General features: G+C 39.5%; 1 long non-coding RNA gene across 3 annotated transcripts; it reads left to right on the top strand.

The window, feature by feature from the left end:
• Positions 1–8,401: 8,401 nt before the first annotated feature.
• On the top strand, positions 8,402–13,412 carry LOC139622429 (uncharacterized). 3 transcript variants are annotated; one of them, XR_011691250.1, is made up of 4 exons: positions 8,402–8,822; positions 9,406–9,457; positions 9,841–9,906; positions 10,012–13,412. It is a non-coding gene; the product is annotated as an uncharacterized lncRNA (long non-coding RNA). The 3 variants fall into 3 exon arrangements; XR_011691248.1 differs by lacking the exon at positions 9,406–9,457 and having other exon boundaries at positions 8,407–8,822; positions 9,841–9,911; XR_011691249.1 differs by lacking the exon at positions 9,406–9,457 and having other exon boundaries at positions 8,408–8,822.
• Positions 13,413–13,818: the final 406 nt, after the last annotated feature.

Genomic DNA, 13,818 nt, shown 5'->3' with positions numbered 1-13,818 from the left:
ACCTGATCTAAATCCAGGTCAAGTCTGTGCTTGAAATCTTGTGAGCTGGAGGAAAAGACGATCACCAGGAGTTCAGATGTTTCAGGCAAGAGGCTTTTATTGTAAGCTTGGTGCCAAGGAGAAAACGATGAACAGTACACAGCCAGCAAGTGAATCAGAATAGTGCCACACCAATTTCCTGTAGATAGCTTCTCCAGCAGGGCATATATAACCCAGGTACACATGGTGGCACGACTCTTCTGTGTCTTACCCAAATAAGGCTAAACTATAGTCTAAACCTATATGTGTGAAGACTCTATTGGATGCTTAAGTCGGGTCATTGTCACATGTTCCTAATTAATATTATATGTGTCTTTCCTTTCCCCTACTTAGTTAAACCTTGACTAGACCGTTGTTTGGGCAGTATTCTCCAAGTTATTGTTTTCCCTACATCTTTTTCTGTAAGACCTTGGGTACCGTAGCTTTGGAAGATAGTCATGGCTCCATCTAGACGCCAACACTCATAATAGAAGTTCGACAGTGAAACACTGTCTTACGATGTGAAGGTTGTTAGGACCTGATGATCTCTAAGAGTGTGAGTAAGGCCTACAAAGTAAGGTGAACATTACAAGTGGGAAAATCTCCTTTACAAAGTCCTTGATAAAAAGAGAAACAGGTAGAATACGCTTGATTTTGCTCAGATGACCTGTCAAACGCCACTAAATCTCTTAATACTATTGTGTCAGTAAGTGTCTGTCAAGTCAAAATACTTTGTCCAAAAAGCATCAAACTGTCCGTACAAACTTAAACCAAACTTAAACCACTTATGCTCATGAGTGAGCTACAAACTCACTCGCTACCAGTGTAGCTACCAGCTACACTGGTAGCTGCACACCTTTGCTCTAGATTTCCACTCTTAATAACTCTCTTACATTTGATCACAAATTAGGCCTTCTTTTCCTGGGCAATAAAGGCTCCAACGGAGGGCTCCTTTGTGGCTCAAACAATCCCAGGATTCATTGTGTGGCGGAAATGAAGGAATATGGCAGCAAACAACACCAAACAAACAGAGTGCCTGAGGATTACACTTTTTAATATAAGTATTGGGTTTGAGCTCAGTTCAACAGCTGATGGGACAACTGTTAAAATAACCAACAGCTTTACAACTAAAAGTTTTTGCTAAAAAATAAAGTTATGTGTTGTCAAGGTTGCTGGGCTGCAGGAGGTGCACTTTGCGATTCAACAGTAAGGGCAGGCACAGCTGGTGATGCAAACTGAAAAACCTCGGAAGACCAGACCGTCTTTAATTCTGTTCGGCTTTCACGCTCTATGAGGGCTATGAAGGGCCTCACCTTCAAGGCCCGTGTCGTCTGAAGGATGAAGTCTCTGACAGTCTGAGCTCACCTTTGCTTGCCATTTTCCCAGGATGAAATCAGTTACCAACCTTAAATTGGTCTCAATGAAAAAGTTATAAGTAGATGTTTCGGTAAAGGCATTAGTGTGAAATCACTGGTAAATTTATGTTGCTATGGGTATGACACATATGAAATGTGGATGTAAAGCGTCCTGGTTTCACAAATGTAAGATGTTGCAGAGGGAACTGCTCTGTTGTCGTTCATCTCTGAACACTGACCACCATCTTGACTCACACAAAAATGTAGACACACATACACACCCACACACACTGCAGACACACAGTCCCCCCTATCTCTTACTCTGCTGCCAAAAGCTGTCACGAAGATCAAAGTGGGTAAATGTGTTTGATGGAATACTCCACTTTCTTCATTTACCACATAGACAGGCTTTGACTTGAAAGACTTTTTGTTGAAATGAACTTGATACTGGAGTGCATTTCGAAACAGGAGTGGATATTGGTAAAGAAAAAAGACAGCAGATCGCTGTGTGAGTGTGCTGAGCCTGTGCGCTAAGGCTGCTCCTCGCTTCTTTCTATTATAATTTGTGGTATCAGCTTTCAGTACAAAGCAGGGCTCAGAATCAAGTTGAAAGGTGGTGTAGATAAGCTTTACGTTGTTGAAAAAAAAATTTTATATATTCTTTTCAAATGTCAAAAGGCAACACACTCTTGTTCAGGTGCTATCAATGTGATATGAATCAGGGTTAATGTAAAATGTCAGTGTTGGGTGGATTTCACTTCTTAACTCTGTTTAAGTCGTTCCCTCCCTCACTTTCCCCCTTTATCTTAGCTGCCAAGTCTTCCCTTTTATTGCATTCACCACCACCACTAACACACTAACACCTTCTTCCTCTTTATTTTTTTTCTCCTTGTGCCTAAGACAAAACGGCGCCTCCTCCTTCCTAACCAGGATCTCCTTGTGTAACCTGTTAAGAAAGCCCTTTCGGTCATCCCTAAGGGTAATTAAGTGGTCAGGCGACCCATGTCAATGAACAAACCCCAACTGTTTCTTCCCTTCATTAGTAAAACTTTGACATGAGAAGAAACCATGGCAACCACCACAGAACAGCAGCAGCGGCTGTGTCACATGAGAAAGAAAAGAGAAGGATCCCCAGTGTAAGATGTCTGTGTGTATACATCTGTATGTGTGTGTGGGGGTGGCTATCTCCTGTTAATTAGCCCACATATCTTCTTTGGTCTTACTGATCAATAGCTTTGATGGCTGTTAATAGGGAGTCAGGAGTATAACTGCTGTATTTTGAGTTAATTGAGAAAGGAGGACAAATGTGTTGGCAAAATGTGCCCGCTACTTACTGGTGTTTACTAAACTTAACTTGACTGAGATTAAAAAAAAAAAAAAGTCTGAGTATTTTTAGGAGTATAAAGAGTAATATGCTAGTTTTTGTTTTTAGAGTTTTAACACAGTTGAGTCAGACTCAATTCACAGATCTAAGGAACTGGGTTTTAGACAGAATCAAGATGTCAAATTCAACATAGATACAGTTTATTTATTTATTTTTTATTTATTTATTTTTTAAATAAGGCCTTTTACTGCGATAAGCCAATGATCAGAAATTTCACGTTGTTGCCGGCCAGACCACATTGTAAACTTGTTTGCTATCTAAGTCTGATTACGTGCTATAAGATTACATCCATGGCAAAAACTGGAGAATCGAAATGGAAAGCTGATTAGCAACAGGAAGAATTAAAAGTAAAGAGAATCAAAAAATGGTGAATCATCTTCAAATAAAATAGAATAATCGAGCTTCCCCTGCTTTCAATTCAATCCTGAATGTTCAGTCAGTATCATTAAAATGAAAAGTGCTCAGAGAAGGCAGTATTTGGCTTCCGTATTGTTGTGGGGATGGATGTGGGCCAAAAACATTCTTGAGATTTTCAAGTGGGCCATGAGTTTGAAAAGGCTGGGAAACACTTTTATAGGAAACATGTCTTGTTGGCATTCCTCCTTGTTAGATGCTCATTTGGATACATTAGAGTCCTTCTCAGCTTTTTAGCCTGCCTCAAAAACCCTCACATTTTTTACCATCAAAGGACTGAAGTACCTGTTGTTTCAGAGGACGTCACCTTTGTCTCCAGCTGCAGTCCCTGGTGGAAGTTTGATGTCATTATTCATGTGAGGATATTGCCCCTGATTATTAACCCGTCTCTCCGGATCTGTAGTTATCTTCAATCCCTGATAACTGACTTGAATTAGCAAACCTCCGTCATTGTTGCGAGTTTGGCGTAATTAGTAACTTTTAATCAATGTTGCAGCTACCTTTTAGAAATAATTGGCCAGCTGTTGGCCACCACTATCAGCAAATCGCTCTCAGGAACAGCTGGATATTTGATGTTACCGGTTGGATGTTTGTAGCTCACTCATGAGCATAAGTGGTTTAAGTTTGTACGGACAGTTTGATGCTTTTTTTCTCTGCTGACAAAATACATTCACCTACCACTGGAGCACATTGTAAATAACATAAGTGATACTGTTCTGTCAAAAAGTTAATACCAACTTTTAATGACCACCTTAAAAGACTTAAGGTGGGTGAATAATGTAAACATGTTTTGCAAGAATTTATTACTGGTATCCAAAGGTTACTAGGTAGTAACACATTATTATTATTATTATTATTATTATACAATAGAGTGTGTGGGAATACCATGAGGGTAAGCAGATTATTCACCATTCATTATTACAACTTTTTTCTTTCACTCCTATGTTAACGTTTCAAATGGCCTTTTTCTGTCTTTCTGCTTCTTAGCACTCAGGACTCATCAATAAAGACTTTAAATTTGACCTAGCACTAAATGCTTTAAACTTTAAACCACTTGTTTAATCTTTTTCAATATTTAACCAAGACTATAATCTTACCTGCATCATAATCCTAATGATGACACAGCAGCAGGCGTACCAAGAGTTCTGAACTTAATGTCGTCGTAGTTACGATAGCGGTCATGGCTTGGTCAGCTTTAGACACTAAAACTACTTGGTTAGGTTTAGGAAAAGATGGTGATTTGGGTTACAATAAGTACTTCCGTCATGGATAATAGAAACAACATCAACTGCTACTTTAACATGGGAATCGAACACTGCTCTCCTGTGTCATATTCCTGTGTTTCGTTGACCCATCCATCTACCACAACCTCCTGATGTGGACTTTGTTGCTACTGCTATGCTGATACATACAGTAGAGAAAGCACCACTGGCCCTGATTTTCTTAACCAGCTTTGCATACATTCACTTTCATACTGTTGAAAGTGAATTTTATTTAAGTGCCAAATGTATTGAGTCTGAAATTACAGTACTGCTGATCTTTCTGGCACTGCATAAGTGTTACCATTAGTGTACAAGTCCAAAGCAATTCATAGTCAACCCACAGTGTGGGCTGTATTGTGTTTGGTAATACTTTCCATAAGCTCTCTGTAGCTCATTGTAAATTTCATCAGCCATACTGTACCTCGGTGGCTGTTTATGCTTGTAAGTGCTCCATCTGTTGTAACCTCACCATGTCCTGCTTCCTTTCAGTTTAGCCCCCGCATCTCTCTGACACTGCAGCTCTTTGTCTTTGCCTCTGTGCTACCATATGATCTTTTGATGCTATTTTCTTGGTGAATAACACAGGTGTGATTGGCTTAAAATAAAGCTGCAAAAACTGGATTCACACAAAACATGTTCACATTCATATTCCAGATTTCTATTGTAGCTTTGGATGTAGCTGCTCACTGTATGTCAGAGGGCTGTGAAGATCAGTCCAAAATGGTTTGAAAGAAAAAAAAAAAAGAAAAAATTTGTTTGATGACTCACTGCCTTGAGACAAAAAATGATATGAATAGCCTTTAGTTGCCAATGGTTTCATTCAGATGAGTGAATTTCTCTAAATCAATGTAAATGTACAAACTCTAAACATGTGGTTAGGACAAGTTTTGTTGTGGGTAAAAGATGGTAAAAACAGGGGCCCCACAGACCTCATTTACTTTTTTAATAGAATCCCTAATCAGAGATAAAAAGAATAATGGAGGCTTCAGGCAGCTTGAGTGTTTGGAGGGCTTAATGAGATAACAGAGGATCTATGCACAAACAACAGCAATTTTCGGAGGAGAGGAAACGACAGAGATGGGGGACGAAAACAAACAAATAAAATGAGGGCAAAGGAAATTCATTCTGGGGTTGATTCCTTTGCATAATCAACAATAAGCCAGGTTCAGGATGTGTGTTGACTCTAACTGATTTAGAATTCAGAGACATTTTATGAGTTTCATACTCTACATGCTAAATAGATGCCAGACTAAATCTACTCACATGAATAGACGGCTTTGAGTTCACTTGACGCTAACACTTGTCATTTGACATGTCAGAACGGTTTGTCAGTCACAGTCATGTTAAATGTATTCATCATCTGTAGGACACTGCATGCAAAACATGACTATTTCTCATCAACAGGCTCCAGAATAAAAAAATCAAAAATAATGTCAAAAGGGTTTAAGCAGTTAATTTGCAATGAATTTACTAACTGTTAGAGAATTAATGAATTCACAGTCAATAAGATAAAACAGGTTTAAGTTATTATTATATCAAACAATGATATGAAACTGTTTATCCTTATACAAATAGCTGCTAGAGACAAGACAATGATTTTTTTTTTAATAGTACTAATGCTACAATATTTGTTACATTGCATTTCCTTACAGTGGTTATTTCTCAAAAGAACGGGGCATAACAACTCAATGATATCTACAGCCTGGGTTGGTTTCTCCCTGTCCTCCCCAATTTTTTGAGTCACCATTTACCACTGATACAAAGAGAAGCAAGAGGTCCCAGTGCACAACTGTACAGGTGGATAAAACTGTCAGAATCTCTGGTATGAGGAAAAAGATGCCCCCAGGTCTTGAGCTGGCAGCTTTATGAAATAGTACCCACAAAACAACATTCTAGGCAGTTTGATTTAACGTCTGAGACAGGCCGATGAAAGGAGAAGACTAAAATGGGCAAAAGGAAACAGACACTGGGTGGGAGATGACTGCTATATCAGTTGAACCTCAGCAACACCTTCATCATAGCTACATTGTTCAGACAACTGATATGTATGATATGTGGGTGGTCTTGGAGCTCACCTGCTCTCAGCACATGTAATTAAAGCTGCTGATTTGTTTAGCCAGATTGGGTTAGCTCACATGGGTTAGGACAGAAGCCTCACAGGGTAACAGACTATTAGTAGCATTATCCCACAAGTTGTCAGACCCTCTGTCAAAGTGCAACCAATAATCTCCATGACGCATCAACATACAACTAAAACAGCACTTCACAACACCATTGCAGCCCATTTGAAGAGTCTCTGCAAAGAACACCATGCAACCCTCCAAAGTAATGAAAATGAATGATTTGGCATCAAATTAAACAGAAATAAGTGGCTACTTTCATTGAGTAGCCCTTATCAAAACCTCAAAAATGCTTTGTACTTCAATGTCATTTTGCAAACCAAAGAAGTAGTCAGTCATGTTGTCATTTTCAGGCCAGAGAAGCAGGAAACATTTTGCCTGGCAGCCAGCGCTGCCAGTTCTGGCAAACCAATCATTGCTGGTTGACATGAAATGCATCGCTACCAGTGCTGTAGCGCAGAAATGTCACACACCAGATTTATAAAACTCTGGTATACTGCAAAAATCAGGGAGATTTACCTGGTGCTGATAGTCTTAATCAGCACTATGTGAACTTGTTTAGCAAGCTTGAATATAATGGACGTTCATTTATATGTAAAAGTTCTGCAGTGCATGCCAGGTCATTATAACTATTCACTCATTCACTCTGAGAACACTTATTTAAGAACAAAGTCATATAAGGCAAATAAACAAATGCACTAATTCTATTGGAAACTGTGATACACTGCAGTTTCATGATTCATTGCAGCCTTGTATATATGAAAGGCAAAGGAGGTTTATTCATAAAGCACCAGCCGTACACATTGGTAATCCACAGTACTTTACAAATGAGCAGATTAATTAACATAAAAATCTGAGTGATTAAAAAAGGTAAAGTGCAATAAAACAACCAAAAGAACAAAAATATAAAAGGTTAAGAACACATTTCCAGCAGTGTACCTCTCATTTGAAAAAAGGCTCCCTTAGGCATGTTACAGCAGGCACCGCAACTTGAATACGGAAAAAGCGTTTCTGTGTTTATTGAGCAAAATATTGCTTTGTCGAATACTCACCACCTCATGCAAGCGTATAAATCCGTCTCAGACATTTGAGCATTTCCATTACTCGTTTTTAAGTTCGCTATTCCAAAGCGTGCATTAAGCAGGTTAATGGAAACGCACAGACTATCGACAGCAGTGACCGTGAAATAAAAACTTGTGTCATCAGGGATGGTATAGGCACTTTTTGCGCCGTGGAATAACCAAATTCCCATCGTAAAGCTATACTTTAACATGCTCAAGCACGCAGGTGTTTGGGCAAATTCTGTTACTACAACAACAACAACACAAGGCAGCAATTAAACTAAATAGAGGGTGCCTCAAACCTACTTTAAGGCATACTGTGCTAGAGATTACTGAAGCTCAAGTGGCATTGGAAAAAAAAAATAAAAAAAAATAAACCTCAAAATGCTTTATTTTTCAAAAAAAACTTCCAGTCTAATGACAGTTTCCATTTTTTACTTGTAAAATCCTGCACGAAACCCAAACTTACTTCATTACTCGACTTAGTGGTGTAATAATAGTGCACACAGGAAGAATTTGTCATGGGTCAGATGGGATCTCCAGACAGACAACAGGGGTTACATTTCAGAGTCTTTACTGGATGAAGCAGGGAGCAGAGTACAAACACCAAAAAAACTGTCCGACCGAGCAGAAGTACCAAAATCGACAGGCAAGAAAGGCAACCAGTAAACAGACAGTGATCAAACAGACAGACAAGACTCATGGACTAACTGAAGGACACTGACGAACTGGAAGACTACAATCTGACAAATGGCAAGGGCAAACAGACTGGTACATATGTGAGACTAACCGATTGACAACTTACAGGTGTGACTGGCAGGCAGACAGGTGATTGGCAGTTCCTGAGTGGTGTGACTGAAGGTGTGTCTTGAGCAGAGACAGGAAGGCGGGGCTAGGAGGAGCTAGAAGCTCCAGCAGACAGAATTTTCAAGACTTTTTCAAATTCACTCATGCTCAGCTTCTTGTCAGACTACGATGCTGAAAGCCATTGAAGAGTTTCTGCGCAGCACAAAACCTAAAAATCACACACATATCCATGTAAGAGAGACACACACACTTTACCCCAGTGCTACTAGCACCAAATGGCAGACAGACATTAGCTAGATGGTGAACATAGTGCACCCAAAAAGTCAGTCATTTTTCGGGAGATGGTGGAGCCCAGAGGAAGATGAAAGGAGAGTGAAAATTGGGCTTAGATTCGTTAAGTGGTAAGTAACAACTCCACATGCATCCTCATGCAGAAAATATTGTTGGTTGGTTGGTTGTTAGTTATTGATTACTGGTGATTAAAAAAATATTTCTCTGATAGAGTTTTTGGAGAGGTTTCAGAAAAGTCATGGCCTGAACTTTACTCATGTTGTCCGACTGTTCCAACTGGAACAAAATGGTAAAGACGCCAAGTGAAGAAGAGGATCACAGAGTTGTTATTTTATTTGTGCAGTGGAACAAGAGACAAAGCACACAATTAAAGTGTTGATCTTAGTGCTTAAGAAGTTTGGTAAGCCCTCTAAACCTAAATGCATATCGATACTGCACAATATAAAATGTAGATTCAATTCAAAGCCAGATTTTGCCTCATCTAGGGACATCTTATTTTAAATTGAGTGAGTTGTCGTAAGATATTTGCCCTTTAAGTTGGTTAGAGTGACAGTTTGGCATCTTCGGTTGCTCACATTACAAGACTGCTGCTGCAGCTATTGAACATGTTTGATAATGATCAGGAATTTCTCAGAGGAGTTTGGGAGCACTGGATGGCAATTAAACCAGGGTGTGCTGACCTTATCACTACAGAGGGAAGACAATCAGGACCCTGCTGATGTCCAGATCCTGAAACCCCACCTAGGTGAATGAAATCTGCTGTTTCATCAGCTAGCGATCCAAACCTGTGTAATAAAGCTCTACATTGTAGTTCCCCACCAAAGACAAGAAATATACTTAACATTTAACAATGTATAGTAATGTATGTGTCAAAGACAGAGTAATTGGCCAAGGGACACACCTCATCATTTGTTTGTTCATTGATTCATGCCTGACATTAGACCCATGCGAGTAGATTTTAACAAAACTGTGACCAAACCACCAATAAGCCTGTCATCGCTGACAGCTTTCTCGCCCTGCTAATGAGGTTCACCATGGGGGGGAGGGGGGCCCAGGGGATTTTTCTTGGTTTGTTGCCCTGAGTTAAACTCGAGGCAATCCCTCTTCTCCAATCCCTCTTCTTTTTAGTGGGATTGGCAGTCCCTGACCCTACCCATGACCCCAATGGCTTGTTTCGGGCAAAGAGATGCAAAAGTGAGGTTAGAAAGAAAATCCACGACAAGCTGCAGGACACACAACCTATTTAAATTCATTTGAAGTCATGTTTGTGTCCACCTGATGATGTCCCTTGTGTTTCAGGTTTGGTTTTATCTCCACCATTTCCATTCCTCCACCATGTTGTGTGTCAAAACAGTTTCCAGCTGCTGCCTCAAACAACATTAATGAGAAACATTAATGAACCATACACTTCATTTATTGCAGAGTTGGTGATAACTATTAGTGGGTTATTTGCTTCATTCATTATCAATATAAGAAATGTGGAGCTACATGCAACATTTTTAAATGTTCATTTTTCTTCCAATGTTAGCCAAAATCACTGGCTGTTAATTTGTAAAGGGTGGATTGAAATTTCAGAAGTATGTTTTTCTTTTACTTAGATGGAGCACAAAATGCAAACACGCCTCCTAATGGCTGAGTAAAATATGCACTGACCTCTGACCCTACCATTTCCCAGTTAATGTTTGTAGGCTGGCCTCTGGAGCTTAATATTGGGTCTCCAGGGTGGGAGCTCAGACAGAATCATTGGGCTGCATTTGCATTGATTCAGCAGAAATTTCCATTTGACGCCGCTGTGGTAATTGCGGAAACTGCTGTCTCCAGTGGTATAAGGAGGAAGAAGGAAAAACAGCTAAGAAGCGAGTTTTAACCCATTGATTTTCAAATTGCAAAACTGTCATGCCACCAGTGAATATTTACAGTTGCAGATGTTATTTACAAGATATGCCACGTTGGTTTGGTGCAGGAAAATGTGTCTTCTGTCTTATTTTGTACTGTCAGTCATAGCTGATTTTTTTCTCATTGAAAAGATGACATACTGGAGGAAACCCAAAAAGTTACAAACTCTTATCTTGGTAATATGAAAAACAACCAGCCTCCTCTATAAGCCTGTGAGAAAACATCACTTTCAGCACACTTACAATAGAGACTGGTTTGGTTCATAATGGGACAGAGACAGACTAACAGCACGACAGCGGGAGCGCTTACAGTCGTTTTTGTAGCCTCCATAAATCATGTGCGAAACCCCTATGCAAACTGTCAGAAGCCATGAAGGACCTCAGCAGTGGGAAATCTTTATGTACATGTACAGGTGTGTCAATGTGACTCACAGGTCTCCTCTTCAAGCCCCCAGGGGCTTGACCTTGCCAGACCCAGCAGACACCACTGCCATTTAAACGTAAAAGGGATGACATTCAGACAGAGATAAAACCTTTATGTCCTGGAATGATCCCTGCTTTTTTAAAAAAGAACTGTGTATAATGAGCTCAGGTTTTTATTAGTCTGTGTCATGAATCACTAAGGTTGGTTATAGAGGTTGGTTAGAGAGACCTTTAGCACAGAGTTAAAATTAACTTCCAATATATTCAAAACCACAAAACGGTCTTATTTGTAGGACCACATTAGTTTCTGTTAGCGCAGTTGCTAGTGGTAATCATTATCTCAAGGCACTTCACAGGGTAAGTTCAAGACCCTGCTTTATTATAGAGAGAAATCCAACAGTTCCCACAAAGAGCAGCACTTGGCATCTCAACATTAACAGCAGAAAGAAGAATGAATGAGTTCACTTTTTTGTTGGTATTTCCAACACATTTGATGTGAATTAACAGTGCAGTCATTTATGTTTTTTTATTAAGTCGTCCCAACATGCATTCATTGCTGTATTTTGTGATTATCATGGCCAAGGATTCAAAACACCTAGACTTTTTTTGCCTTTATTTTGGTAACCTCAGTGAGAGAGAGACAAGAAAGTCAGGGAGAGAGAGGGGGTGACCATGACGAAAGGGCCACAGGTCACTGCAGTTGGGACTAAGCCTGTAAGGTACAAGCTTTACCACTGGAGCCCCCTCTACTGGGCTTTTTACATTGAACTGAATTATTATACACGAAACAACACAGCAATGACCAACATTTTGCAAATACTGAACCATTAAAAAAAAATTTTTTCACAAAATTGCAGCCTGTTGCAAATAATGCAGGGTTTGACTGAATTTCTGTGACTGAAGGTTCCTGGATGGACAGATTAAGCTGAGATCCCAGTGTCATGCACAATATTGTGGGACTGGACAAATAACTACAACTTTGACCTTTTAGAATAAAGCTGATTTGTTGTTGTGTTCTTGTGATTGGAGGAAATACATTTGTTTGCCCTTTAATTAAAAAGCAGGTTGCAGCAGTCTCAGAGGTCTGGTAATACCAACAAGCAATATCATCAAAAAGCATGCAAGCACAGGACTTCTATTTGTTTATTTTGCTGTGTGTGTGTTGATCAGGGCTGGCTTGTGTGCATTTTAATCTGCATATGCCTGTTTAGATCTTGCTCCCATTTGTTCTGCTCTCCTGGTATCTATGTGCAATAGTCCATTTCTTCATGTTTGCATCCTTGTCCATTTCTTCATTGTCTTGTTTTGCTCTGAGATTATGAATGCACAGGTTTGTGTGACTTAATGAACCTTTACTGTGCCTGAAATAGGTCTGTGAGCAAGGCCCTGCTGCACAGTAAAGTGGCCATTGGTGGAAGAAGTATTCAGAGTGCCAATACAAGTTAAAAGATGAAAAGCCCCAGTGAAGTAAAAGTATAGCAGCAAAGTAAAAGTACTGGTTCGGTTCTTCTTACTGATATTACTATTATATATGACATCATGAGATGATTAACATGTAAGCATCAGTGTGTCAGCGGCATGTTTCTGTTGTAGCTGCAGGAGGCGGAGCTAGTTTGGCCTACTTTATGTATGGTATTATATACAGGGAGAGCAGATCTTGAGATGATTAATGGGAGAGGTTCTGATTCACAAATCTGTTGTCAGTTTTTAAACCTTTTCCTCTACTCTCTGATTTTTGGTGAGTTATTGGATCGTTTGAATATTTATTGAAATGAAACCATGTGAGAAGTTTGAAGGGAAAAATCAGTATTTGGTGGAAGCTGTTAACAACTCATACACATCTGCAATGTGACCCCTAACTACACACTGCTTTTTGTAAGATGTTAGAAGCCAAAAAGGTTGGAAACCCCAAGTACCTCCAAATTGCAGACTGGCAGAGTGATGTGTTGCTGTGCACAGGAGCAGCAGAAAAAATGTGTTTTAGACACTTTTAAAAGACGCCCACTGAAAAAATTTGATATCTGTTCAATGTATGCTTGACTTTGAATGCTGCGCACACTGACTATGCATGACTACCCCACGCAGCCCCACATCAAATAACCCAAACTATCACTTTAAGTAGGCTAAAGAACTCAAGTAAATGTACTTAGTTACGTTCCACCACTGAAAATTGGATCTTGATGTCTCTTAAATAAGACATAAAAAGATGTTCACATTTCTCAAAAAAAGGTAATAAAGTAAAAGGGTAAGCAGTGACCTTGGTCCACATTCCAGGCTGCTGAACCAACAGAGGGAGAGAGAGCCTCATGCAGTGGGAAAAGGCTGAAAAGGGAAAAAATGATATCTATCTAGCTATCTATCTATCTATCTATCTAGGTCGCTTGCCTCCTAGCTACTTATCAACAAATACAAATGTTGATTTTTTTTTTTTTTTTTTCACTGTAAGATGTATATTAAAAATAATTACATTTGAATGACTTAAATTTTAATAAAATATCAGATTTGTCCCCAAGTCCCACACATACACTTCATATATTTTGCAAGAACAAGTAGTGTGGCAGAAGGCTCAGAGTGGAGACTTGTTAAATGCCGCTCCAGACATTTTAAAGGTGAACCTGGAAGATGTCTAAATGCTCACAAAGTGCTCGTTGCAAATGGATAAACACAAGGCTGAAAGTGAGAAGGACATTGTAATTCATATGTCGGAGGCAGGGTTGAAGTTGTGGGATTTTTAATATGATAATAGTGATGGTTACGATTGGCTAAGCAAACACATCAGTATAATCTA

Source organism: Trachinotus anak, unplaced genomic scaffold (genome assembly GCF_046630095.1).
Source record: "Trachinotus anak isolate AG129_WGS33_773 ecotype Australia unplaced genomic scaffold, CSIRO_AGI_Tana_v1 ptg000007l, whole genome shotgun sequence".
NCBI classification, from domain to species: Eukaryota; Metazoa; Chordata; class Actinopteri; order Carangiformes; family Carangidae; genus Trachinotus; species Trachinotus anak.
The sequence above is the reverse complement of the archived record's forward strand: the minus strand, read 5'-3'. Positions and strand labels throughout refer to the sequence as shown.